The sequence below is a fragment of the Heliconius melpomene genome, chromosome 9, assembly GCF_056956725.1.
Source record: "Heliconius melpomene rosina isolate 202511_hmr_F chromosome 9, ASM5695672v1, whole genome shotgun sequence".
NCBI lineage: Eukaryota > Metazoa > Arthropoda > Insecta > Lepidoptera > Nymphalidae > Heliconius > Heliconius melpomene.
This window is the reverse complement of record NC_140397.1, coordinates 3000280-3027409: the sequence shown is the minus strand read 5'-3', so window position 1 is coordinate 3027409 and position 27130 is coordinate 3000280.

The window sequence follows — 27130 nt, the reverse complement described above, 5'->3', positions numbered from 1 at the left end:
ATATATTTTACTTAAACAGTTTTATATTTCTATTGTTTTTCATATTTTAAATATTTACTATTTTCTAATAGCAGAGTAGGCAGAATAATCTACTGTCAATACACTTGTTCTCCATTTTCTGCCCAAAGTGAATTTCAATTCTTAAACGGCAGAACCTAACCCCGTATTTTACGGCTTTATAACTTTTTAATTAAGAATATACAATACGGTCAACAAATTGTGGCCGCCCTGAAGTTAGCCATGAGCTGTGAGGCTGCGCAGATTCGATTTTACGATTTTTCTTATGTTTGTTCATATAATCTAACTTGAAGGCGGCCACAACTTGTCGACCGTACTGTAAATAAAGATATAAAAAAAGACAACGCTAGAGCCTACATATAAGTAACCTGTGAAGAAGGAAGATTAGAGGCTATCAAATTTACGAACCCATATCGCTTGTTGGATGATAAAATTCAATGCCGCACTATGAAGTTATGGTGACATTTTGACAAACAGTTCCTGTTTGGTGTAGATTGGTATATGTCGTATATTTTTTAGCTTCACGCTGTATCCCGCAAAATAGCAGGGAAATTTAGTGATAAGACACTCCGTTTCTCGTTTTCAAGTTTTTGCGTATAGAGGGGTGGAATTATATTTTTTGCATTGTTAAGAAAATTAACGTTGTCTTTCAATAAGTATCTATATACATATGGAATTAAATATATTTAAAGTATTTTAAGGTTTATAAAACCGGTCGCCCAGCATTCCAAAATTGTTTACGACTTTCCAATCGATTATCTGATATTGATTTTGCTCTTAATAATCGATTGTGATTAATCGATAATACACTTAAGACGATATTTGTTTTATATCAGCTTTCTTATAATATAGAAACATAATGCATACATGGACATAGGAACAGCGCGGGCCAGGTGGTCCATGTCCACCCCAGAATAATCTTGTGCCTATCTCAGAAATATTACTATCCAGTAAATATTACTGAAAAGTTGATAAAAATCTTTAACACAAGTCTAGACTCCCAGAAAATATCTCTAGATACGCCCATAAAGGCATGTTGTGAATTGAATATAATATATAAGTAAAATAGAAGAACGAGCATATAGTAAATAAAAAATTAAAATATTTAAAAATTTAAACATACCTACTAATTTTTAAATAATTTTAATTAATTTAATTCTTTGGGATTTAAACCCAAAGCCAATTTGTATTTGGAAATCAAAAATATGCATAGATTTCATGCCATCTTGTTTTTTAAATTATTCTGTTTATCTAATAGAAATCAACATTTTTCCACTTATAATATAAGCCGTTTTCAATCAGTAGATCTTAATTCGCCGATAAAATTTTAATCATATAATTAACTGTAAAGGTGTGACTGTTAAAATACATAAGATTACTCAATTTAAACTAATATACTATTTATAAAGAGAAATCTAATTTTCATATAAGAGTCCGTAATGGCACAGTGGAAGTTATACTGACTGTAAGCGCGATTGTGGGTTTGATATCACTGGATTACATACATCAGCTTCAAATATCTTGAAATGGTGGGTAAAGTCTTTTAAAATAGAGTTCTATTTAACTCTCTGCTTATTTATTTTTCGTAAATATATTTGGCAAGTACTGCGTTATTAGTTTTCGTTAAGACATTCGTATTTGATACTACTACTGTATTTTGTATAATGGCCACAAAATTTTTTTAACCGACTTCTGTAAGAAAAGGAGGTTATCAATTCGACTGTATTTTTTTATACTAAAACTCTACAAATTATAAATATGGAAGTACTATGATTTGTCTCACGCAAAAACTACTTAATGCTTTTAGATGAAACTTTAAACTAATATAGACACTTAGCCTACAATACATATAAAGATTTTGGTATAATATCCATACCTATATTATAAATTCGATAGTAACTCTGTCTGTCTGTCTTTTACGCAATCAGGCCCAAACTGCTAATTTAATTATGATAAAATACTCATATAGATATACTTCAGAATTTCGGGATGAACATCGGGATATTTTTTTTCTCATGTTTTAATATTATCGATATATACCAAATATTAAAATACTTATTAAATTGACATGAAATTTATTCCGCCATGTTAATAACAATCGTCGCTATGTCGACCGTTGCTAAGTAACGATTTGCAAAGTTTGTTCTTAGAAAACGTCACTCAAAATGAGCTTGCTTAACGCACCTGTCTATTGAAAATTGAAAAAGATTTCCTAAATATATTTAATAAATATCCGTATAGTTCAAGCGGGCGTAGCCGCGTTCGGATCCTCTAGTACTAAAATGTAACAATAAATTTAAGCGGGCGAAGCCGTTACTTCACTAGTAATTAAATATTTTATTATAACCACAAGGAAATAAGTTATAAGACATACAATTTACTTACAAAGGAAATTGTTTTATTAGAGCATTAAAATGTAAATGTGATAAAATGGAAAAATACAATACAATGTAAATTTACCGAGTACATGTTGGATTGCGTTCTAAATTTCATTTTGGATCAAGATAATGCAATTCACATGATCTAACTGTGAGAAAATGTTTACTTATGTAAATCTTAATGCACGTTAACTGCTTTAATCTGCAAATTTACCTAAATTTGATAATATATACCCGCTTATATATAAGTGCTTATATATAAATTGTTTTCATTTTCCCGCTGTGATAAGACACGGTGGAGTGTTGGGTTTTGATTTCGCCACCGAATGTCTCAAATTTAGGCTGTAAATGGAGATCGGACTGTCTAAATTTTCTCCTATATGCTACTGAAAAAATGTGATCTAAGTATACTAAAAAGATAGTAACTTTCTCTCTTCTATTCTCCTTTCTCTCATTCTGGAACAAGAACAGAGAAGTAGACAAGTTTTATTAGTAGATATATTTAGATTGATCTTAAAGAACCACAGATAATTAATTTTTTTCGTTCAATATAATGAAATGGTAAATTTTAGTACAAAGCGAAACATAGTAAACGTTATAGAGTGGAACCATTACCTATAAAAAAATCTATGAATTAAAACAGAACAAGGACATGACCCCACTATAAATACAAACTAACACAAAAAATACTTTAACCCTACATTTCTTCCTCTTACCTTATCTGTTCCATACAATTAATTATTTCAAGAGAATTTTCACATTCGTGTTGTTAATAATTGTATAATAATATAATCAGTTTTATAATATCAAAGTCTAACAATTTCGAATCATAAACTAATAAAAGGCACGAACCTCTACCTCTAGCTTCTTAACAGAATAAAGGGTTCTAATTACTTCCTGCCAGTGGAGTCGGACACGCGTGGCGGACAGGATGCGTGAAATATTTAAATTCGGATCTGTTTGTTGTATGGCCCATTACAATATATTTTGCCTAATTTACTATTAATATTATTTTCTATTTTATTTTCAAGTGAAATATTTATGTCAATACAAAAAATCTAGATTATGAAAATAATAATTGTAAACATACTATGAAAGACAGTCTGAGGCCGTCGAGACCTAGGGGCACAAACGTGCGATTATAAACGCGACGGTTGTAAATTCGATTCCCTCTCGGAGAAATGAAATATTCAATATTACCGTTTCTGCACGAAGCAAAGCACGTTGAGTTCCGAGTACCCCGAATTCGAAATTCGAATTCGAAATTCGAATTGTACCGAGTGTTAACACTCGGTTCCCAAGTTCCCTCGGGGTACAATTCTTAATAAATTAGTAGTTATTACGAACAATTATATATATTTTTAAAAATAACATAATATAAAACGCTATCACTCACAACTTGGCTCACGCAGTTACCTCATTTACTCCACTCTCGAACTAGTTTTTTTTATAAGCTTCAATGTTGCGTACGTAAATGCATAATAATATTTCAACCAAGGAAAAGAATATAAAAAGATATAAAAAAAAATAATTTCCGGTACTAACCGTTAGATATCGAACTTCATTCCACCTTCCAACTATAATTAATGAGAGAATCGATATCATCAAAGTTAAATGAATTGGACTCATTAACTCATTTCTTAAGGCCTATTATGTTTAATTAAAAATAATAGTTTTTTTTATATATATTTATATATATAAAAGCCAAAAGTTTAGTCAGTTGGAAAATAATGACAATGATAATATTTATATGACTCTAGATCTGATAATGATATTTATTTGGTAAGTGATTCTCGAATGGTAACGTTTGAAAGTATCATTAATATTCATTAAAAAGTTCCCTTGGTATTAACAATGATATTCTTTCGTTATGATAATATGATTTTAATGAATTTAAGGAACTTGAGCCCAAGCATGTGACTGTAAACGCGGTTTGTGGGTTCGATTCCCATCCGAGGAAATTATTTCAATTTTTTTTCTACGTTCTGGGGTCGCAGCAATACTGGGGCATTGGGTTCCGCCATTGCTTAAAAAAAGAAACTTTATATTTGGATTGTTTGAAGAATTTCATTGACATACAATATATCATAATTTATTTCAAATGGAATAAAACCTCCAAACCTGGAGCGAGACCTCCCGGACGCCCAAGGAAGCGCTGGTTGGATGTCGTGATGCAAGACATGAAAGCCAATAGTCTAACCACCGAGGACGCAAAAGACCGTGCAAAGTGGAGTAGGTAGAATTCATCACAATTCTTTTTCTAATTAATCCCGGCTATAATAGCCAGGATTAATGCCAGGAAGAAGAAGAATAGGAATAAAACCTACAATCATCAAATCCACACTATGACCTAATTTGTGAATTCACGATATAAGGAACAAAAGCTTAGAGATTTTTCTAAATATAAAAACTCCCTTTTCAGAACATTTCTTAGCAAGTGTAAAATAAATCATAAAAAATTATATATTCCACACATTTCACACCTGAAAAGCTGGTATTGTAGTACGAGCACTGTAGAGAGGCGAGTGCCCAAGGCTGAAACGGTCTTAATGAATACGTTCTACTTAATAATTGTTAAAAGTAAAAGTTCTCCTTGACCTCTTGTACAAGGTGAAGTTAATTTGTTATTTTTTATCACTAGTTTTCAGTTGCGGTTTGGTAAAATAATATTTTAGTATTTATTAATTTATACTTAAATGAAATATTTGGTGAATGGAGTGTCTTAACACTAGGGCGCCAAGGTAGGGGGGTGCCTATCCTGTGGTGTGTGGGATACATTGTGACGCTATTACGATAAAAAAACCATTTTTTTTATATAAGGTAAGCTAAAATTAAATTTCGCATCTAATTGTCCTTTTAGTGTACATAGTAGAGTTATACGATTTAAATGAGTTTCACGCCGTATCCCGCACACAGCAGGCAAAGGGAAATCTAGAGTTAAGACACTTTGTTCTCCAATTTTCGCCTCCACAATTCGGTGGAAAGTGGGAAAGGAAAGGAAAGGAAAGGAAATCTTAAGGGAAAGGAGTATCTTAATCCCTAGGTCTACCTATACTGCAGTGCGCGGGATAGAGCGTGAAACTGATTTAATTTAATTTTTTAAATATTTTCCTACCGAGAAAGTTTTCTAATGATTCATATTCAACAAATGAATGTCAACTAGCGAAGTGGTAATAAATCTGTAGAGTATGTATGTACCTGTCAAGTGGCTGTCATGTGACGTCATCAGTCAACTAATAATAATCCGAGTAGATACTTGTTTTTTTTTTAAAATAAATTACAAGAGAAGTTGTTCACCTATTTAGAGTAACTATTATAATCTATATATTTTTAATCTCGTGGTCTATGATTATATGAATGTATTGTTTTTTATTTTACTGAAGTCGTCGTCGCGTAGTGGGAGCTTCTGAGTGTAAACGTGGTGGTTGTGGGTTCGTTTACCACTTAGATGAATTAATTATTTTCAGTTTACCACTCCTTTCGTCACTTGTTACGTTTACTCGATTAGGTGGTTAGTGTTTTACGTACAGAGTATCTTAATACTAGGTTCTTTCTATCACCTATATTCCAAGTTATATGCGGAAATATATATGTCAAATATAATTGTGTTTAATATTATAACATTAAATTTAAGCAATTTTTATCCTCCTATCTAATAAATATTAAGTAATTTTTACATAAACTGTATTTTTAACTTTGTATACGTTCAAATCAGCCTCCCCCCAGGGTGTGCCAGAGCTCCCGATCCTATTGCGAATTATATGTGTTTGTTTTCCCCACTGGTTCTGCCATTACTCATGAAATATCATTTATTTCATTTGGAACTACTAATTTTATTATAAACAGACAGACAGAAAACTCGACAAGTTTATTATTGTAGAGTTATTGTAGCTATAACATGGTTAATGCAAAATTATAGATTGGAATTTAAAAATATTTTTTCAAGAACGAATTCGTATCTCCTTTTAAGTGTTTCGAATAATACAAAACCTAAATATATATATAAATTTATTTGATATCTTTTTATATATGTTTTCAATATGCTATCTTGTACTGAATAGATTAAAAAATTACAATTAAAATAAGATATTTTTCAGAATATAGATTTATTTTAGAAAAACATTGTCATTTTTAATAACTTTTTTGTTTGTAATTTAGATGATGAATTTAAAGTAGGTTAAGTCATCGATACTTTACTAACTAAATTACCTTTTTCTACGTTATACAACGGAACCCTAAAAAGATGGACAGAACATCTATAATACCTTGATTGACTGGTCTTGACTCTTGATCCAGACATAATGCTCAATTACAGTATAAGATGACGAGGTACAATTACCATAATAATGTTTTAAGTCTGTCATTTTATATATATTTAGCATTTCGATTATTACTTATATAGGCCTAGGCATAAAATTAGCATTCTAGACATCCGGTGTTCTATAGAAACACCTATTTATTGTTTTTTTTTTGTTATAAAGCTGATACCGTTATGCTTGTAAGGTAAGACTGCTTGTTTTGTTGTTTTCTACCCGTTTTAAGTATATTTTTATGTAAAGATACGTAATAAAGAAAGAAAATTAATGATATATCACTTTTTCTAAGCTATATAATAATCTATTTTAATAATATATTTATATTCAGTTGCCTAGTAGAGTCGTGCTTTTGAATAAAAAATCTTCCTTTGTTTTTAATTTTAGATATCTATGGATATAACCAGACTTCTGCTTAAGTAAGAGTTTAAGAGAATTCAGTTTTTAACTAATCGATAAATTAAGCTCTCTGCCTCTCTCTAATCGTCCTTGAAGAAATGTCGCGGAAATGTCTTAATGAGAACGGAGTGTTTAAACACTAGATGTAGGTACCCCAGTTCCCTTTGCCTACCCTAATGTTTGCGGTATAAAGTGTGCTTAAAAAAAGAGAAAAAAGATACTGTTACCCAATATCTGACAATATTTCCTCACATTGCATTTGAGTGGCGTAATTCAACGCCGCGGCAGTTATTTTAATTAAAAAACTAACATCTATTAAACATAATAATGTTATCCAACAAAATTGAAAAACTAATTATGTATTTTATATATTATAGAAGGTTGTAATTTAATTATAATGAATACATGCTTACCCATCACGACTGACGCTTATATAATATGGTAAAGTGACCTAAAAATCTAATAAAATATATTTAAACGGTTGCATAAAATGCCGCCAGCGCTGGAATAGTAAATAGTATAAATAAATGATTGATAATGCTGTAGAGGAACAATCGCATGGTTGGAGATGACCACGTTAGAAACAAGAGGACGTTGTTTTCTTTTTCATATTTATTTAATAAGTTGTTAGTTCAAAATATCTCTCCTTTTTTCATTTTAGGATATTAGAATCTTCTCTTACTTGCATTTAAGATTACGAGTCTCTCTATACCTATAACTTGAGACTCATTTGATTTTAATATAATAAGTTTCCATTAAAAAAAATTGCTTTTTTTACAGCAATTTCATTAGAAAATACTTTTTTTATTTTATTAATATAACTTTTTTATTTATAGACCGATTGAAATGAAACAAACTAAATGTTAAGGGAAATTTGCCAAAAGACTGCATTGACATCGGTTAAGCCTTTTCTAAGATTAGCGTCAGCAAATACACAGACAAAGAGACAAAATTAATAAACAAATTGTTTTGGTTTCTATTACAATATGAAATAGCATCAAAAACAATATTTCGTATAGGTACATCTTCAATATACAGACATCGATAATTTACAATTTAATATATCTATATATATAAAATCGAAAGGTCACTCACTCATCACGAAATCTCAGAAACTACATGTGCTAGGAATCTCAAATTTTGCATAGGAGTTATTTATAGGACGTAGGTGCTCGCTAATACGGGAATTTGCAATATACGACTTCTAAGGAGATGAAATAAGGGTTGAAAGTTTGTTTGGAGTTTTTTTTAAGTCGCCACCGATTTTTATAAGATTTGCAATTTAGATTCTTAAAAATATTTCATTGAACTCGTGTTTCATGGTTTATTAGGATTCACCCTCTAAACTGACAATATTTTCATAAATATATTTAATAAATATTCGTATAGTTCAAGCGGGCGAAGCCGGCCAAGTCCACTAGTATTTAGATATAAATAAAGTGAAAAATATAATAAATACAAGCTTACAAACATTATTTAGGCAAGTCCACATACATTCGCGTGGTGGAGAAGGCCGGTCGCACATCGCTTAACCAATTATCATATCCACTTTCACCGGTTACGCTGGTGGCAGGTGACGCTCTGGGGGTCCGTGATTCTTGTAATTACTCATTAGTTGTTAGTTTGGACGTTTGATATAGTATTTCTTTTTGTATTTCTATGTTTTTGGGTTTGGTTGTATCGCGAGGTACCCCTAATTTGGTGGGATTGGTGTGGAGAACCCAGTGTTGAGACACTCAGACATTCGTTCATTGTTGTTAATATAACAATTTAGCAATTACAGAGAGCTTCACACTGTATCCCACACATAATAGGGTAGACAAAGGGAACCTAGTTACGATACTTCGCTCCCATTCGACAAATTCGTGAAACTTTCAACAGAAATTCAACAGTGCGTTTTGCCTCATCATCAGAACGAGAAAATTAAATTTTTAAATGAGTAAACATCCCCGATTGGAAACGAACCGAACCTATCTCCTCCTCGTGAATTATCATAAATTCAAAAAAATATAATTACTTAAACATAATGTATACCTAATTTTAATTCAATTATTCATATCATCTAAATGTTGATTCTTAATGCTGATGACGAATAAATAAATCACGAAATTCTTTCCCTCTTCCCCCATATTACCAGCATCTCGGAACATCCGTAACAGTTACAGAACAAATCAAATATAATTTGTTCGTGATTAGCGGAGGAAATACCGTGTTCCGCATAACTAGGGAATGCCTGAGAGCATCACTACAATCATTTAGAATGATTTATGAGAGATATCAAAGATTGTTCTACGGTAATAACAGATGCTTCAATTTGGACCACGTTCAACAGAAATCATTTTAGTTATATAAAATGTGTACTTTTATTGTTTTTTTAGGAGTAGGATAGGCAGAAGGAACCTGGGAGCCTAGTGTTGAGATTCTCTGTTCCTCACTTTCCGCTGCAGAGGCCTTGTGAATGGCGGAACCGAGCGAAGGCGAGAGCGGGGCCGAGTATCGCCAATTAACGCTTAAAGTCTCATACTTAAAAGTGGAAAACGTAAAAAATTGACACTAGGACCTAGTGTCCCTTCCTAACCAACCATACCAAATGTATGTGGGATACACTGGTAATCGATATTAGTTTAATTATATCTCAAAACTAATAGCTTATACTAAATAGGCACACCTTAAGCCCATTACGATAACCAAGAGAACTTTCTTCCTATAATTTGGAAATTATAACTTAATTAAACAATTTACTGATAAAATAGTTAAATAGATAATAATCATCGATTCAGCGCCAGATGCAGGTGGAATGTATAAATTAATTAGGTAAAATTTTGTTTTACTATACGTTTTTGAATATTAATACATATATATAACTAGTGGACCCCAACGCGGCTACGCCCGCTTGAACTATACGAATATTTATTAAATATATTTATGAAATTATTTTCACTTTTCAATAGAGAGATGCGTTAAGCAAGCTCATTTTGGGTGACGTTTTCTAACAACAAACTTTGCAAATCGTTGCTTAGGAACGGTCGCTTAGCGACGGTTGTTATTAACATGGCGGAATAAATTGCATGTCAAATTAATAAATATTTTAATATATTGGTATATATCGAAAATATTACAAATATGAGAAAAAAAAGTATCCTATGTTCATCCCGAGACCCTCAAGTATCTCTATATGAGTATTTTATCACAATTAAATTAGCGGTTTGGTCCTGATTGCGTAAAAGACAGACAGACAGAGAGAGTTACTTTCGAATTTATAATATAGATATGGATATGTATATATGACCAGATGCCTTGGATTTAGCAGCAGGCTATGTCAGGTGTGAACATGACATTTGAATATATTTACTAATCGAGTGGCAATTAAAATATTTTCGAGTTAAACGACATGAGGGCTATCGTGGCGCAGGCACAAGTGGTTCTGTAAACGTGACAGGTTCCAGGCAGGTTGTGGATTCGATCTTCACTTGAGGAAATTTCGGGGCGTTAAGTTTTTGCCACTCAACACGCAAATTTTCCAGAATTAGACGGAAAGTGGAGAGCCGAGTGCCTTAACACTAGGTTCCCTCTGTCTACCCTGCAAAATGCGGGTTGCAGCGTGACGCTAAAAAAAGGATTGTAAATATAATTATATAATTTTAATTCTGCGTTTAGCTCCGCAATTCAAATGCGAAATTTATCCTTATCCTGATAGAATAAATGAAGCTAAAAAAAACAATGCAATATAACGTCCCACAAGGGAATCGAACTGACAACTACAGCCAGATATTCCTAATTGCACCACAATACCAGTTTTTATCATCCATCGTCTTTAATTAATAGATTATTTTGCTTTTATTTCGCTCGAGGACAAATTATAGCGTAGCTGGTATGTAATAAAAATATTAATTTTATTGCTTAACAAGATAGAGTATTACGTTTGATGCTACTACTTGAATTTTAATTAAAAATGATAGAGGCCAGCGCAGGGGCACAGGCTTGTGATTGTAAAGGTTGTGAGTTCGATTTCCATTTGAAGGAACTAAATATTCAATATATTCATTTCTTCGCTGGATTGTGGATTTGTATCTGGAATGCTCAAAGACTTTTTAAATGCCTAAAAACTAGTTACTGGACCCAATTTTACTTGTAATGTACTATTTAATTTTAAAGTCTACATTGAAAATCTACTTGTCCAGTCCAGTAGTAACAAAACGTAAATCTCTTAAACCATTTTTGGATATTAGAACCAAACTTTAAATAAATAAATAAAAATATAGATATAATTTACAATATATATTTATTTATATACAATTTTCTCATTAACAATAAACAATTTATAACAATCGTGTAGTTATTATTTTAATATCTATTCGTAGGCATGGAGTCTTTAATTAAAAGTAATATTTTTAATTTTTACTATAAATATTATTTATTGTTCAAACATGGCATAGCAAATGATATAAAAGAGGACTTGTCTCGTTTATAATTAAATGTACTTAATTTGTGGTTTGCGGTTGAAGAACTCCATGGCCTCCATGGCCTCCGTGGCCTTCATGGCCTTCATGGCCTTCGTTTCTTCATCTCATATTTTACAAGGACACGTATGGCAGTAGTTAGTGAAAATACACGGTTTGAAACGATCTCATACGCAGGAATAAATAAAATTAAATTTATGGCTTTATGTTTCTCGTTATATTTTAAAAATAATTGTTACAGTTATTATATAAAACAAATATTTTATTTGTTTTAATATAATGACAATTACACACGGGCAATTAGACATCTAAATAAGTTAAATTGAAGATTTTTATAAGGGCGACGTGGTCACAAGTGTGAGATTGTAAACGCGACAGTTATGCATTCGATTCCCACTCGAGGGAATGCATGGATTTTTTTTATTTTCTCTCTATGGTAACGAGGCATAGGGCGCAGTTGATTTCCGCAACTCAATAAGCATGACCTGAAGAATTCGCCGAAAAGTAGAGAACGGAATTGTCTTTATTGGGATAGTGGTAGTCTCTAAACAATAGGTTCCCAGATTCCCTCTGCTAACTCCGCCTTATACATGATACAGCGTTAAGCTAAAAAAAAGAATTTGAATTAGAATGTTATAATAAAAAATTGAAATATATAATAGTAAAAATATTTTTTCTCTAGTAATAATAAGAATCAAACCACTTCTTTTACAGTTCTAGTACGGTACACATTGTTGGATCATGTAAATACCTTTAGGTGCGCTATATATTGAAAGCCCTTATTACAGTCTAATTATGGAGTCTTAGTATCAGCGTGTTTAATACTATATTAAAAAAAATACAGATATAACTCAACAACCAATATATTAAAATCGGCAATCGAACCCATAACCTATTCTCTTAAAGGCACACGCTAACTAACTGAACTGACTGGCTTCATAAATTTCATTTTATATCTTAAAAAATAAAACGAAAAAGTACCATCTGCTAGATTTAACTAATCATTGACATTTTAAAAATAGTGTAATGAATACAAGGAAGGTGCATTTGGTCTGTTTACTTAAATAGTTATGAATTCTATGTGAATTTTATATGTTTAGGGTCTTATAATTGGTCTAATATCCATCAAATGTACGTTGAACTTTAGTAGTATAGTTGAACGGAATATATAAATGGAAGGAATTTAGTGTTAAAACTCTCCGTCCTCCAATTTCTGATGAATTTTCAATTTTAAATCTCTGCCGTATTGAGCTATTCAAGGGAATATTTGTTTTAATATAATAATACCTCCGAGTAGATATCGAACGGAGAACCATCGCGATTACATTTAGATGCTGTTCCACTGCGACATAGCGGCGATATGCTTAACTCTTAATAAATATAAATATTTTCCTATCAAGTCCAATTACTAAATTACAAGTATTTTTTTCACGCTATATGCCGCTTATAGCAGGGTAGGCAGAAGGAACCTAGGAAACTAGCGTAGGTATACGCACGCCGATCTCCAATAAGGCACTTCCGTTTCCCATTTACCACCGATTTCTTGGAGGATTGCGTGTGGAATGACGTAACCCAACGCCGAATTTTTAATTCACTCCCCCAAGTGAGAATCGAACCCACATCACTCTACGCTGGCCTCTAAGAATCTAGAAGTTAAATATTAAACATATTATCTAAGCTCGGCCAAGCAATTTAACTAGTGACCTCGATTTACAAAGTAGGTAAAGAGGCTTCGGTATGTTAGCCAGTAATAGGTCTCGTTATACAACTGTCAAGTTATTTATAAAATGAATAATAAAGAAGGAAAAATCATGAATTATTTTTTATTTCTGATTTTTATTTTATCTGTAGAACTTGGTACTGTAATGATTTTTTTCAGCTTCACGCTGTATCCCGCATGTAGCAGGGTAGGCACAGAGATAAGACACTCCACTCTCCGATTTCCGCGGAATTCTGGATGGCGTTCGTGTTGAGAATCAGAACCTAACGCTAACAAGAGAAATAAAAAAATAGTATAATTAGAGAGCGAAGAAATTAAAGTATTAAAATAACTCATTTTCTTGAGTGGTAATCGAACCCCACAATCTCTTGCGTTTACAGTTACACGATTTTGCTCCTGCCCCACAACGGCCATATGGTTTTAATATACAATATATAGGGAATTGAACCCGCGACCCCAATATTCTCTTTACTAAAACTCATTTGTTTATAGAATTTCAAATGTAACTTAAAACCTAGGGTTGCGAATATTTATACAATTGTCAGTATCGCCCAGCGCCTACCTGCAAGCGGATATCGAATGCGGATATGGGACGAAGCGGATAAGGATGGGGAATAGATGAAGTTTGCTTTACACATGTCTTGCAGGTGTGACCCATTTTGATAAAGTTCTTATGATATGCAATCAAAATTTAAACTGCTTTTATTGATTATGTTTTTACACAGCACGGTAGGCAGAGAGCTAGAGTTAAGACACACCGTTCCCCACTTACCGTCGTGGAGAAATACAATCAAAATTTGATGTTTTTGATGAAAAAAATACTTTATTGTTACAAGGTTTTCGATTTATTTATTGTCAAGTATTTGCCAGCGTGAATCAATATAAAATAACAGAGATAAAATTGATTTTGAAATGTAATTTTACCAACCAAGGTAAAATGGGAACCCTCAGGATACTCTGAGGAATGGGAACCCTCAGGATACTCTGAGGAATGGGAACCCTCAGGATACTCTCATCAATTTTATGAGGGTTACGTAAGAACGATTAATGTGCTGTAACATAATAGCATAACATTTTTTTTAATTCACACCAGATCACTAATAATAGTTCCTAAGGTTTACGCCTTCAACCAAACAAATTCTACTTAATATTAATATTGCAGTATAGATTATTTATTATTTAACCAAACCAAGCAAGTATTAGAGAAAATTGCCAAAATAATTTGATTAGAAAAGAAAATACCATATACCTCCTAGAAATTTTAGAAATAAAAACTATAAAAAAAATAACAACTCTAGTTAACAATGCATAAGGATACATTCCCATGACGCCGCACTTGCACCTCGCGGAATCGAACAATAGTGTTGTAGTATTTTGCTGATTTAACTGTTTTGAATTATATAAAATTTTAATAAAGATTCTCTGTCTTCAACTTGCTTTAAAACAGAAAGGTTGTTTATAAAATTAAATAAATAATTTTTAAAAAGCCTTTTTCTCGCCTGAGTAATTTAACTCTCTCCTAAACTAAAGAAAAAACATAGAAAGTTCAAATATCAAATATCTTTTGACATTGTAACCTAAAACTTTATGCAATACCTGCTTAGGAGCATCATCAAAAACCAGGATCTTCTAAACCATTTGTGGTGGGATGCACCGGATGTACCGGATGTAGGCTCCACTTCCGTTTTCACGTGCACTTTATGTTGGTACATGTGCTACTTCCGAATTAGTGAAAGTAATCTGATAGTTCTATAATAAAATATCGTATTCTCTTTTCATACCTTTCGATAGTTGAGACATGCTTGGATAAAGATAATGGATTGAAGTCCAAATCGGGGGTTTATAATGTTAAGTTAAAACGTTCAATATAATTTGTTTTTTAGCTACACCCTGTATTTCACATATAGGTACGCAGAGGGAACCTGGGAACCTAGTGTCAAGATACTCTGTTCCCAATAAGATTCCCACTTTCTGTCGGATTCTTGAAGCATTGTGTGTGGAGAGAATTATTATATTCATAGCTATAATAATTACTTTAGATAATACGTCCAGAATGTATTTCTTATCGGAACCTAATTTTAGGTTCCAATATTTAGAATAATAAAAGTTCCCGTCCAATAGAAGAGAAAATGTCAATGTCGTAATATAAATAAAAAATATGATGCACCGGCGCTCTACAGCTACAGCTATAAATCACACCCGTCAAATTCTAAAAGCCACGGCCTTATTCTGTTAAACGAATCATCATTGATTATTGCTGAACAAATAGTAAGTACGTATTTAAAAAAATATCTGGTTTATTTAAATATTATTTATGCTTACTAGGTTCCCTGGTTCCCTCTGCCTATCCTGCTTTAGTGCGTGATACACCGTGAAATTAGCATTTTATTATTTTCCCAATTTTACATGGTAGAAGCTATTTCTATCAATTGTAGTTTAGACGATACTAGAATCTAACGCTGCTTTAAAAGGAAACACATTTCCAAGTGGTAATCGAACCCGCAACCATCGACATACCAACAATGTCACATAAAGAATTCTTTATTCAAATATCATCATACCAATATTATAAAAGTGAATGTAAATTTGTTCGTTACGCTTTCACACCAAAACTACTTAACCGATGATCATGAAACTTTGTACACATATTGTTTTAGGTAACAGAACGAACATAGGACTTTTAAATAAAAAAAAAATATTCCTTGTCCATAATATAATAATAAATTTAAGCGGGCGAAGCCGTTTGTATCTCCAGTGTACATACATTTTTAATTAAAGTCCAAACATGCCCAACGACCCGAGTCAACGTTCTTGATAAGTGATTGTGTATTCTCATAGGTGCGAGATTAATTTAATTACAATATACTCGTAGATATAGATGAGTTAGTTTTGAATGGTTATAAATCAAGTTTGTTTATTCTCAAATGAAAGCTTACTTTTACGTTTGATGGGGCAGCGGGAATTGTAATAAATACCGTTAGAGTAAACAGGACATACCATTTTTCTTAATTATGGATTGATTGACAGTAATTTGATGAAAAATATCAATATTTCACATTTTTTTTGTTGTGTAAAAAGTTTTATTGATTGTCTCTAAAATTTCGACGTCTACAATAATTTTCATCTTTTTCTGACTCTTTCTAAACAAAGAAACCTAGAAAGAATTTCTTGCTGAATTATAATATTTATCCTTCTAAATTATAATATCAAATTAATTTTTTTATTATTACTATATGAAAGTGAATAGTAAAAAAAATATTTTTAGGGTTCCATACCTAAAAGGTAAATAGATAGGGTTCCACCCTTTTACTCAGACTACTATCTGTGTGTCCGTCTGGCACTTGTCACTAGGTAGTTGATAGTTAGTCTAAAAATCTGAATAAAATAAAAAATTAAATGCAGCTCCCATACACCAGGCGTGATATTTTGTTGTTTTTATGTTACGGAAACCTTTATGCACGAGACCGACTCGCACTTAACCAGTTTTTTAAATAATTAACAAAAAACGCCATACATCAAAAAAGATTGACGCATCCAGAATACTCCTGCCACCAGTAAGTTTATTTTGAGTACCCCTTTTATACGGGAATTATGTTCATTAAGTAGTTTTTATATGTTTCTATTTTCATTGGGAACGGCATATGGTTCTACATTGTTCGAGATCGGAAGAACGCTCAAGCCTTTCTTCCTATATCTAATGGGTGTGTAATTGTAACCAGATTGGGAAAGGATTATTTTAAAATGTTCATGTTTAAATATAGGATATTTAATTTTTGTTTTATTTTATATAAATATATTTTATTTTTTTTATTTCTTATATATACCTAGTAATATATGTAAAAAATCGTATACTACGTTTATTTCCTCGCTCAGGTAGACAAGATGCAGCGATGAGTGCAGCACTCAATATATCTAATATCTTAAAAATCTAATACATCTAATATGTAATATATCTAATATCTAATAATATCTTAAAAATCTAATATATCTATCTAATATCTTAAAAATTGGGAAACACAGTGTCTTAACACTAGGGCCCATTTACTTGGCCTACTATGCGACCTGCCTGATATGTTACCTATATATTTTTATGAACGTTACTAAATATACCCAAATTTTCGTCACTTTTTTGATAATAGGCAAATGTAGATTTTTAAAACAAAAAAAATAAAGCTGTAGTTAACCAAATGAGATTTATAAAAAAAATATTTTTTTTTCAAATATTAACACTAAAAAACTCTAATCTTCTAACATGTCTATGCCAACCTTCCCATGGAACAAATCTCCAGATGCTCTCAAGTTTTTACAATAAAACGGAAGCGGAAAGACAGAATTCTATCTCACTCACACAAAGCTCGTCTCTTACTATTTCCGATGATTTTTTTATAAAGTATAGCACACACGTGATGTATTCTGTCTTAAGGAATCTATCTATCTTTCTATCTTTAATAATAATATAATAAAGCTGGCGTAGTGAACTTCCTTTGTTGTTTTTAAACTCGATGGTTGAGGGTTCGATTTCTACTCAGCGGAAATAGAACTAGAATATTTTCTTTCTCCGCTCTGATAAGGCTGTGTTCAGTTTCGCCACTCAACAGACCACGCTTCCAAAATGCAGTGGTAAGTGGAGTTCCTTTTTTCCGTGTCTTAATGGGAACAGAGTGTCCTAACACTAGATTTTTACGTTCTCTTTGCTTATTCTGTTATGTGCGAGATACACTATGATGCATTAATATATTTATATATATATATTCATTTGAAAACATTATACATTTTAATAGTAAGTAGCAAAATATTTTAACACTACACCTGCACGGATAATAACTGTAAAGCTAATTTTCGTTTACTAAACTATTTTTTAAATTTAAAATCAAATTCATATCAACACATCTAAAAATATAAGCAAATATTCTTATACCCCATGCCTTACAGCATTCGCAGGTTTTCGAGCACAGATTGTCCGCCAGCCACCTGCTGCTCAACTGGCGATCATATGGTGCAAGAATTAAACAGATATTGGTGAGGTTTGTTTTGGTTATCATTTTACATGCGATTTTTATGCTGGTAGATATTTTGATTGCGTATATAAATGTTTTTTGGTATGAGTTATTTTATTTTTTTTACTTCATACTATAGCAGAGTTGGCAGGGGGAACATGGGAACCTTATTGTTGAGTATGAAACATTCCTTTTTCTATTTTTTGCCGAATTTTTGAGGCATTGTGTGTTGAGTGGTGGTGAGGTCATATGTAGTGCTGCGCTTTGCCTTACTAGCGCGAGGAATTGGGAATATAAATATTGCATTCCCCAGACTGGGAATCGAATCCCACAACGCGCGGTCGCGTTTACGGTCGCATGCTTTTGTCTCTGTAACATGAAGGCTTATTAGCTAAATAAGTGGTTCTTTATAATATTTTTTTTTTTTGCAAAATTTTTCATATTTCATAACAATGACAAGCTGTGTCGTTATGGTGTTATGGCACAGCTTTTCACTGTAAGCGCAGCAATATCTTGAAAATGGGGAACGGAGTGTCTTAACACTAAGTTACACACGTATTTACGGTACGTTACCTATCGAGCTGTTAAACTAGCATCATTAATATGAGAAAAATTAAAACAAATCCAAACAGAATTAAAAAAAAACAACAAAACAAAAAGCAATGAAATGATAACTTACTGCTCAAACAATTCACTGATCACAACAAAATTTAAAACACTACCTATCTATTAAGGCGGCGTTTTTTTTAAATAGAAAAATAGTGATGTAACCTAGTAAATCGTGATGTTTACACGCCGGTAGCGATCAATGGGGTCGTTGCCACCATCCATCTCAACTATACACTAAGACAACACTACTGTTTGCCCTCCCACGCTACGGAGGTACCGGCGAGATGCATTATATACGTAATATTTGGTACTTACTTTGCAAATATGAAAAGATAATAAATTTCGTCAATATATATACAAATATTTGTTGTTTAATTATTTCATCATTATTAATTAATGTTGGAGTTGTTTTGGCTGGTGGTTCTAGGAAGAGGCATTTGTATTTAATAATATTTTTCTTTTCTATACGAATATATAATACTAGCGGCCCGCCTGCGGCTTCGCCCGCGTGAACTACGTTATAATTAATTTCTGTCTCCATGACTACCTACGTCCTTTAAGTGACGTCCATGCAAAATTTTAGACTCCTAGCATTTGTAGTAACGAAGTTTCATACAAACTTTCAACCCCAAAAACAACCCCTTAGAAGTCGAATTTTGTAAATTCCCGTCTTAACGAGCACCTACGTTCTATAAGTAACTCCTATGCAAAATTTCAGATTGCTAGCACATGTAGTTTCTGAGATTTCGTGATGAGTGAGTGACCTTTCGATTTTATATATATAGATATAAGATAAGATAAGATAAAGCTCTGTTTTATTTTTCTTAATAATTAAACTTTTTTTATTTTTAATCTGTATTCTGCACAGAGTAAAAATCAGCTGTCAATGTAGATTATCTCTATTGACATTTTGTATTTCACTTTATACTCGAGGCCGTCGTGGAGCAGCGGCACAAGGGTGTGACTGTAACGCGATGGTTGTAAGTTCGATGGGTTCGAGGAAATGAAATATTTATTTACGTTTATATTTCCATCGACAAATTCGCTCACGCAATGCCTCCAGAATTCGGCAGAAAGTGGAGAACGGAGTGTCTTAACGCTAGGTTCACTCTGCCTACCCTGCTGTGTGCGGGATAGAACGTAAAGCTGATAAAAATATAATTTAAAAAAAATCTTTATTTTTAGCATCACTATGTCATACAAAAAATATGATCGACTAATATAATATATGAAATTAATTAAAACACAAACGTGCCCAAAACATATGTGGTAAGTGAGTCACTAAAAGGATTTATAAATTTCAGTTCGAACCCTTACGCGTGTAAATCATATAGAGTGAAGAGGGCACTGAACGTGATTACTAACCAGAAGTGATTTATGGTCACCAAAATAATCTTCAAATGACACGCGAGCTATAAAAAATATTAAGGATTTTTTAATATTTTTTCTTCAGTTTCATAGTGTTTCCCGCATGCAGCAGGTTAGGCAGAGGTAGTCTAGTGTTAAGATACACCCCACTTTCCGTCGTATTCTTAAGACATTGCGTGTTGAGTGGCGGAACTTAACGCCACGGCTTGCCTCAATAACAAAGCGAAAAAATGAAAATATTAAATACTGAATTTCCTCGAATGGGAATTGAATTTATTGCCTGTCGCCTGGCCACATTTTTATAGTATCTAGTTTTTATTGTAATAATTTTAAGTAATTGTATAAGTATTTTGACTAAAAAGTCTGTCTAAATTCTAATTAAATATTTTTATACTATGAGAATCTGATCAGGCAGCCATATGAGCCGGTTGTACGTTCCTGCAGGACTGACAATACTGACATTTCTATGTAACTAGACTATTAATAGTGCTTGTACTAAAGAATTACTAATAGATGAATAAACATATAGAAAAAGAAACTAATTTACTATAACAAAATACAAAAAAAAAAATCAACTTATAAAAATTAATGCATCAGATTGAAACATGTCAGAATGAAAATACAAAACAAAAATAAATATAACGCAACCTTGGCAACGTCGAATTCGAACCTGGGACCCCTCGTGTAATATGGTTGTAGCACCTGTTGAAAAAAAGATTTTATGGGGCCACTGGTGGCCGGTGCACAGACTTTATAAATTATGAGCTTCCCTCACCATGTTTTGGTTAAGGGGTAGCGCGAAATGGCGAATTCAAAGGGGTATTTTTGTTTATTTTCATGCGAAATTTTGTATGAAACATTTTGTTGAACTTACTTTAACAAATAATAGATATGTGCGTAATATCTTAAAAAATATCAATAAATGTCTATTATTTATTTTGCTATCATAGATAGTTTTTTCCTATTTTTTCTGTTATTGCGATATTTTTAATTTATTGCATTTTTCAGTTTCAAGTTGTATCCTGCATGTAGCAGGCTAGGCAGAGGGAGAGGTGATAAGACACTGCGTTTACCGTCGAATTCTGGAAACAATGCGTGTTGAGTAGCTAAACTTAACGCCGCGCTATTCCTCACCACTAAAGCTCAGAAAAAAATATTAAATATTATATTTCATTGAATGGGAATCGAACTCACAACCAATCGTATTTATAATAAACGAAAATAATTGCTATAGAACGTTAGCAAAACCCATAATTAAGCTTAACTATCTTATACGACCGAATGGCCATTTATAAACGATAAGCCAATTTATTTAAAGACCTAACTTAATACTTTCAACTTAATTTACACTTAACTAACTAAAGGGGTTACTTTTTCAAAATAAGAAAGTAAAATAAGGGATGCTCTGTTTCCGCCACGAACGGGTTGTGCAGACACATGCGCCACAGATTTCCGGTAAGACGTTCCGAATCAACACACCTGGCTGGCACAACATGAAAGACTAAAATTTTTTATTCTACACAACCCTTCAAAATTGAAAATTTGAGGGAACAGTTTACCCCTTTTCGTTTGTTTTTTACCCTTCTCTATGGCCCATATATGGTTCTTAAATTTAATTAAAACTATTTTAAGGTATCACTTTTTCATTCTGGTGCATTCATCTCGGTTCCAAGATGGTTTTAGGTTTTTGCTTTGCACGGTTTTTTGGCGTGCATATGGTAGATTGTTTCAGTTATTTTTAGGTTGGCATGTGCCGCGCCATTCGCGACAGACGGTGATGTCACTTATTTATTTATATTTATTTAATTGGTAAAGGGTTCAAGTTTTGTCTAAATTCTAAGGATCTAACCGTCTGTAAAGGAACTGCACTTTGAATTGCAAATGTCAGTTAGTGGTTTAAAAAATTAAACGTAGATGCCATGTGACGCTTATCAGATACTTATAGCAAATTTACATTTTTTTTTTATTATTGTCTATATGTGTTTTTTTATTATTTTCACTATTAATGAATTTGTTAAAAAACGTTTTTGACTGATTTGAAACCCAAATTTTTATATTTCTGAACTTATTCCTTACTACAAAATGTGAACTATCAAATTCAACAGAACTTTATTAGTCAATTGTTATAAGTATATATAGTTGTTATGTTTATATTACTAATATATTAGTATAGTTTTCACAAAACAAAAATAATAATTAGGAAAAAGATACATAAATTAAATGTTATATCTTTATTTGGTGTACTCTATATTTAATTTTTAGTAAAAACACTAAATAAATAATAGGACAAACGAAAGAATTACATACTTTTAGATTTTTTTTTATTAAATAATTTTAATTAATAAAAAACATTTATGTTCTATCATTTTAAAAATATGTAAAATAATAGACGATGACTAATGTGCCAGATATGGGTGAAAGTGATTCGGCTCGTTGTTTCGCACTATGACCCGACCTAGAGGCTGGCGCCTTATTTTGTTTATTTAATATTTTTGTCTTATATTTTATAAAATAACCTTTATGAAAATAATCTGTTATTAAAATAATCTATTCGTAATAAATGTTTCTATTCATAAAATTGATTTTCTTTATATTTTTACGTATTTATCTTTTTTTACTTCAGCTACTACCTAATTACTGCTCATTTATAATTTAAACACAACTGATGCTGAATATCCGAAAATGAATATAAAAAATATTTAATAATAATAATACTTTATTGCACATGAAAAGAAAATATATATATAAAATTTACACAGAAAAAAAAAAAAAGGAAAGAAAAGAAAAAGAAAAAGAAGGATACATAGGTACTTAAATTAACATGTGCAATGGCGGCAATTATCACTGCAAGTGATCTCTTACAGGCAACCATTAAAAGTGCAGGACTTATGCAAGAAATTATAGTAAGGCGCAAAAAGTATTACTTAACAAAGTAAAAAAAAATAAATAAATAAATAATATATATATATTTATTTAATACACATACATACAAATATAAAAACATATACACACAAACTACATACATACATACATACAATAAAATAATAAATTAAAAATTATTGTATTCCAAAAAATATAGGTATATATTATTATCAAAAACTAGAGTTCCGCTCAACACGCAAAACCTCAAAAATTCTGCAAGTGGGGGACCCAGTATCTTAATACTAACTTCCTTCTAGCTATCCTGCTATATACGGGATACAGCGTGAAAATGAAAAAAAATATATAAAAATTAAAATCATATTGTCGTGTTATATCAAGAATAAGCCAGCCAAGATTATCAACGCACCGACTAGCTTCTATGAAATAGCTTCACAAGCAATATTTTAAATCGAACAAATCTCTCGATCAATAGCCATCGAGGAGAAAACAAAGTGATTATTCATTAAAATCGCAATATAATAAAATATGAGTGACTGTTTCGAATCTGCCTTTTACTTGTTACTTTTCCTTTTGTATAATAATATAAAGAGTTTATTGGTTTCACAGTTTATTTACTTTCTTCGAATAAAATGTTAGTTATGGAAAATAATATTATAATTTTAGTTTTCTCTAAATGATTTTTTATATATTATATCAAAAATAATAAGAAAAACACATTGTTAACTTATTTTTTTTCTTATTTTAAATTAATTATTTTACGAAAACATAATCAAAAATTTTCTTAACTTATCAAATATTTGCACCTCGACGTAAGCTAAGCTAATATAGATATTGACTCAGTTCTCTCCTTCTCATTTTCGCTTATAAGTCCGCAAATAGCAAGGAATGTAAAAGCAACTTATTGTTTAGATATATACTTATTTTCCGTTCAATTTTCGATAGCTCAACGCATAGACTTTGTCCTACCACAGGTGGTAATTGAAAATATAATAATTACTTCGACTGGAATATGAATCCACAACCATCGCGCTGAAGCATTCGCCGCTACACCACGACGTGCGACGGTCTCAATGGATATTTTTCCTAATTGTATTCATTCCATAGGTACTTCAAATTTGTGAAGTATAGAAAATAGACGTGATAACGATTTGTGTGGTCCAAGCACGTGCCTCAGCAGCTGTACGAAGTAGGAAGTGCAACCATTATTAGGATTTTTTATAGTTTTTTTTTTCATATCGGTATTATAGGACTCAGAATCAAAACATAATCGGTTAAGAATAGGTGGAATTTAGAAGAAATTCACAAAGAAAATGGGTGATGCGTGAGGAATGCAATGTCTTAACACTAGGTTTTCACTAAACCCACTATGCGGACTACGCATCAAAATACATAAACATATTTAAGCTTTTATATGAAAGTTAAAATATTTTTTTCAGCTTTAGTGTCAGGACATTCTTTAGATTAGAAAAATAGTAAATAAAAATAAAATTATTAAATGATATTGAAACTATTATTCAATGAATATCTACATAGGTTATATAAATTACTTAATATCCACTAAAATGTACTAAATCCGAATAGAAGAATATAAAACATGTAGTCACCCATTCAAATCCAGCACGTGTTTTGAAATACATGTGCATGACGATTTAAAAGGAGTTTTTCTATTTGGGAGGAAGCGTCGGAAGTATCGGGACCCTATATTAAATCCGATATAAGAGTAAAGTCCCGCCTTCGCTATAGAAGACTGTATTTAAAAGATTTCTAATACTACTTTGTTTGGCGTAAAAAATCTTTTAAGTAGTGTGGCGATCTCTATAGGTTTTTTTTTTATTTTTGGACTTGAGATCCTCTTAAGAAATATAGTAGAAAATCACTCTTTTTTCCTTTTTGTTGAAATTAAAATCACATTAACATTAGACAATAATATTGATTTAGATATAAAACAAATTAAAATATTATTTATTAAAATAAGCTGTAGCCTATTTATAATACTTTGAATCAGACACGACCTTATTTTTTTTACTTTCAGGCCTAGGCAGAGGGAACCTAGTGTTGACACACTCCGCTCCCAATATTCCGCCGCATTCTGGATGCATTGCGTGTTAGGATACTATCTTTATCAGATCTATTAGCAATAATATCTATACTAAAAGATTTTGGTTTGTTGAACGCTCTTTTCTCAGAAACTACAGTTTTAAATTTTAAAAAATATTTTTGTATTAAACTATCTATTTATAAAATAACGTTTTAGGCTATATCACATTAATTATTTTAAACTCATCCACTGTATCTATAATACTTAGCTTTTATATATTTCTATTCGGCCAGAGACAAAGCCGGACGAAAATACTAGTCAGTAATGTTTGAAAATCTAATTTTAAATCTTTTTCATCTGTCTTGTCTGGTTGTTATTTCAAGCTATAATATAATTAATTTAAAAAGAAGGACATGTCATAACATCTGATACTCGTGATATCGTGAGTCTCATGCGGGATTCCCCACATGTCATCATTTTTTACCATAAATATTTTCGAAAAACCATTAAAAAATTTACCATAAATCATTGCACATCTGCCACAGCCACCGGCATTTTGGATTATTAAAAAATATGTATATAAATACGTAGGTTTTACGTTAAAAATAGCTTTTGTTCTAGACAATGGATCTAAAAAAAATCTTTTTTTATCGATGTTTGTGATTGATTTCTCTATTGCGTGCTGATTTTGTTAGGTTATTGCATATGGCGATGTCATGCTTGTCTAAATAGTGATGTATTATTCTGAAATGTATAACGTTACTACAGCTCTGGGGTCCCATAAGGGTCCCATGGTTCATGTATGTACATATATATGTACTTATTTTAGCAGTTTCACACTGTATTTTGCTTATAGTAGAGTAAACAGAAGGAATGTAGTGTTTAGACACTCCGTTCCCAAATCTCCGCTGATTTTTTGAACCGGAAATCGAACTGATGACCATAACCTATGCCACGGCCGACCTTAGTATCGTAATAAAATATTTATAAATATATTTTCCTTAGAATTTATTATAACATTGACTTTATCTAATGGATCAATCTGTAGATTTAATGATACAGAATTGCTTAAAAATATAAAACAAGTTCTTTTTAAATTGAACAATATGATTAGACCGGAAATTGAATCTAAATATAGCAAAATTACTTACTTTTTTATACATTTTGTAAAGAAACCATAGTGATTAAATATAATTATCTAGAGTTATTTCTATTTAAGTTACAAGCGCAGTTGTGCCAAGTGTGCGACTGTAAACATGACAGGTTGTGGATTCAATTCCCACTAGAGGAAATTGAAAAATTTGATATTTTCATTTTTTTGCTCTAGTGTCGGGGCAGTACATCCAGAATTCGGCTGAAAATGGAGAATAAAATGTCTTAACACTAGGTTCCCTCTGCCTACCCTGCTATATGCAGCATACAACGCGAGTCTAAAAAAAATCTTGACATTTAAAGGAGTTTTTTTACAGACAAAATATAGCATTGACGTGAAATAGTTGTACCTAATTTTCTAGCTTTAGAGGCTAAAAAGGTCAATAAATTTCCTATTTGTATACAAATAGCTTAAATTCTGAATGATTGAATTGCAAAACACGTAATAAAAATAAATAATATAAATATATTCTTCGTAAAAGATTCAAAAGATAAGCCGATATTAACGAAAATATCTTAAATATTCAAATCTAGATTCTAGTTTATAGATATCTTCTAGATTCTTCATCTAGTTCTCAGTCGGGGATTGAAATATTTTCATTTATTATAATTATTAGCTAGTTTCAAGGACATCTAGTTCAATTCTAAATGTCCTATAATATAATATGGCATATTTCATTGTTTTATTTAATCAGGATCAATATTATAACAGAAATATTATAAAAGATTTCATTACTTTGTAACATGAGCCTGTAGACTATGCAAATTGTTTTTATAGTTATGTAAACATAAATG